The sequence below is a fragment of the Danio rerio genome, chromosome 2 (genome assembly GCF_049306965.1).
Source record: "Danio rerio strain Tuebingen ecotype United States chromosome 2, GRCz12tu, whole genome shotgun sequence".
Taxonomy (NCBI): domain Eukaryota; kingdom Metazoa; phylum Chordata; class Actinopteri; order Cypriniformes; family Danionidae; genus Danio; species Danio rerio.
Genome location: NC_133177.1, coordinates 3541342 through 3545713, shown reverse-complemented (window position 1 = coordinate 3545713; position 4372 = coordinate 3541342).

Sequence of the window (4372 nt, the reverse complement as noted above, 5' to 3'; positions counted from 1 at the left end):
TACAGCCAGGAAAAGCAGACACTACAGATCTAAAGTTTAAAAGATGCTTGCTCAGCTGTTTAACTGTCAGCTTATGATTTGAATCTGGAAGAAAGTAGTTCCTCATACAAAAGGGTTTTTAAGACTTTCCATGTTTGATTTTGTTTTTATATACACAATTATGCCGTCAAACTGTTGTATAAACGCAATATCACACTCGTAGCAGTGCGATATGGCTGTGTATCGACACTGGTGGGGGCACTAAGGCACTCGACCTGCGGCCTTGTGCCAACGCACGCCTCCCACCAGTGCCGATATACAGCCATATCGCACTGCTACGAGTGTGATATTGCTCATATATATATGATATTCTATATATTATGTTGCCATATATGAGTTATTGTGTTGAAATGTGGTGGAATGCATGTAAATGTAACTAACGATCCTCATGTACTATGCAGAAAAAAAGTCATTACACTGATTGAAAATGTGGGCTATTTGGAGCATACAAATCCCATTTTTTTTTTGTTTAATTAAAGATACCTAAGTTCAATGATTTGATTAAATTTAAAACAGCACAATTTATGTTTAAAGCTGAGAAAAAAGGAGGTTTTTAGGAGGTTGAAAACAAGGACAACTATAAAATGTTTGTCTGTATTTGGTGTGAAATTATGGAAAAGTCTATATATATATATATATATATATATATATATATATATATATATATATATATATATATATATATATATATATATATATATATATATATATATATACACACAGTTAAAGTCAGAACTATTAGCCCCCTTTGAATTTTTTTCTCTTTTTTTAAATATTTCTCCAATTATTTTTAACAAAGGAAGGAAATTTTCACAGTATGTCTGATAATATTTTTTCACCTGGAGAAAGTCTTATTTCAATATTTACTTTTTACCTTTAATATTTTAAAGGAATATAATGATGAATATATATATATATATATATATATATATATATATATATATATATATATAAGTAAATATTGAAATAAGACTTTCTCCAGGAGAAAAAATATTATCAGACATACTGTGAAAATTTCCTTCCTTTGTTAAAAATAATTTGAGAAATATTTAAAAAAAGAGAAAAAAATTACTGTACGACTAATCTGATATCTCACTTGAAGTGGCGCCACGGTGTTGTTGTGAAAGCATCTTCCAGTGTCCCTGCATCCCCGGCTTCCTGCTCTGCTTCAACTGTAGCTACCAGCTCCAAAAGTGGTGAGAAAAGCATTGCAAGTATTTTTTCATGCGCAACAGTTTTGTGCGCTCTACGCCAATAACGAATGCTATTGCATTGTTCATCTGCAAAGATATTCAGCCTAGTGTCACGGAGAACGAAGGTTTTAAACACCTCCTCCTGTTAATTTTTATTTATCTATATTTTTATTAGCCTGTTGTTTACAGTGACAGTGATGTTTCAAAGCAGCATAACACTGCCAGTTCACGACCTTAAGTTTTGAATATTCAGTGGCAAAATATATCTTTGTAAAACTTGTTTTCATAGTTGAAAAGTTAAATCACAATTCTTGTTGTGCAATGGTAAACCTTTATGTTGAAAGAGTGCAAATATATATATATATTTTAATATATATTGCACTTATACATTCTGTTTATCTTGAAAATACTTAAATAATATGTGCTATATGTTCTAAAATGGCCCTCTACTGTAAACTGACACTCTGGCTCTGAGAGAAAAGCCAGTTTGTAAAAAAAGTCTTGGTTTTGCTTTGTTAATAAATAATCAAACTCATTCAAAGGCACAGCATCCTTTCTTACATCATCTCATAAACTTGATCTAATTAGTTAGTGCTGAAATATCGCATTGTATCGTGATATGGGTGTGAATCGTATCGTGTTGCATCGCAATATGTCACAAATGTATTGCTAATATATCGGATCGTATTCTTTGTATCGAGATGCGTATCGGATCGGCATTATAGCTTAGATGCCCAACCCTAATATATATATATATATATATATATATATATATATATATATATATATATATATATATATATATATATATATATATATATATATATATTGGGGGGGATTCTATGTTATAAAATTAAAATGTACAAATGGAAAATAATAAGCTTGTGCTTCATCCCGCTCCATTTTCGACTGTACTTTTGAATGTTCGAATGTACTTTTGTTAAAGTGTTTTTTATGTATGAAATTTCTGTTCAAAAATAAATCAAATCAAATCAAATCGCAGAGCTTGCGCTACACGTCATTTATTGACATTTTCGTTTTTTACATTTTTTGAGAGGTGCGTGTCAGTGTCGCCGTCATCAAGGGCTACGCATCAGTGCGAAAGCTGCTTCGAAGCATTTGACTCACACCTATACATCAGCCGTTCATTAGCAACCGCTCAAAACACCTTAGCAATATCATCACATCAGCAAACAGTCACTAGCACCGTGGACCAAAAATAGACTCTAGTCTAGAGCAATGCTCTGATAAGCTCACGAGGGGCCGTATATTCTTCAGGGTCTGCACATATGATCGTTTGATTATGTATTCATTAAAATCCCATCTAAACGGCTCCCCAAACAGGTTTTCAGGCAAGCAGCCAGCTCCCACCGCGTACATATTTTTATGAGAGGGGCCCCCCAGAAACCCCCGGCCCTGCTTGTTTTTAGTGGCCCTGGCTGTGAATGGAAACACTTAACTCCCATAATAAATTACTCAGCCTCAGTGATGCCATACTCAACACAGGGCCCTCCGCCTCTGCCGGGCCACAGGGTGAGTCATGAAGGAGCGTTCAGAAGCATGCAGCGCTGCCTTTATCTGCTGCAGGGTGTAGATAAGGTTTCAGGCCAACTCTTCCTCTCCAAGGGTGGAGCAGGTATTCTTACACAGCTCTGAAGTGTAGACTTGTGTTGGGTTTAAGGTGTCAGTGTGCCCTGCTGAAAAAAAACTGCTAAAACCAGCCTAAGCTGGTTGGCTGGTTTTAGCTGGTTGACCAGCCTGGTTTTAGAGCGGTTTTGGCCACTTCCAGGCTGGTTTCCAGCCTGGTCTTAGCTGGTCAGGCTGAAAAATGACCAGCTAAAACCAGCTTGACCAGCCTGGTTTAAGATGGATATAGCTGGTTTTGGCTGAGATCCCAGCCTGGCTAGGCTGGTCAAGCTGGTTTTAGCTGGTCATCTCCCAGCCTGACCAGCTAAGACCAGGCTGGAAATGGCTGGAAACCAGCCTGGAAATGGCCAAAAACCCTCTAAAACCAGGCTGGTCGACCAGCTAAAACCAGCCAACCATCCTAGGCTGGTTTAAGCTGGATTTTCAGTAGGGTGTACATAAATGACCGCTACAAAGTAGTTCTGTAAAAACATGGAGATATCGAGAAATTTATCACGACACAACAAGATCTTGGCAAAAATATTAATAATATTGGCCATGTTTTCCAAAAGCGATGACATCATGGATATTATTGTTCGAAAGAACTCCTTCCCGAAATCACAGGCGGTTTCCCAGAACGCATTCTTGTACGATCGTGTGTCCTTGTGTTCTTTCTCTGTCATAATCGACTGTCAAAATGCATTTCCAAAACTGAAGAACGCAAGAACAGAGGATGCAAAGAGTTACTCAAATGTGACATGCAGACATAAGACATCTGAATCAATGGAAATCGTAGAAGCCATTGCGGACGGATGATGTGCAGAAGCCTGTGAATGTTAGACTCTTAATTCTCACACAAGAGATTCAAGTAAGCTAAAATGTGCAAGTGCTCATGAAAGTGAACAGATTTGTTCATTTTATTTCACCATACTTTCATGAAACAAGAATGTTAAAGGGGGCCTATTATGCACAAATCACTCTTATAAGGGGATTAAGTGCAGTTGTGTGATCACAGTGTGTGAATATAGCCAGCTTATAATGGTCAAAAATAATTAATACAGTTTTTATAATCACACTTTGATTGACATTCTCCCTTTGTACATGTCATCAGAGGGGGAAAGCCCCGCCCACTGGTGACCATCTCTTTCTCATTAGCATAAGGCGTCAGTCTTGTTTTTGAACCTGCCCCTATACTGATACATCCGCTTGCTAAGTGGTGACGTAATACTGTTTCCGGGTCCAAGCCACCACTCATTTGAGCTGAGTAATCATTCATTTATGATCACGTTTTATTCCTATCACACAATAAAGTTAATTTTATATCAAATCATAGTGTACACAAGAATCTCTGTGCTTGCTGCATAACAAATACCAAAAATGTAACAATTTATAAAAAAATGAATGACTTTCTGGCCACCGGATATTAGGCATAGATATATATATATTGCGATCGTGATTTTCGAAAGTATTAAATCGCTTTGTAAACGTTTATTATTACCATTTCATGAGTCTCC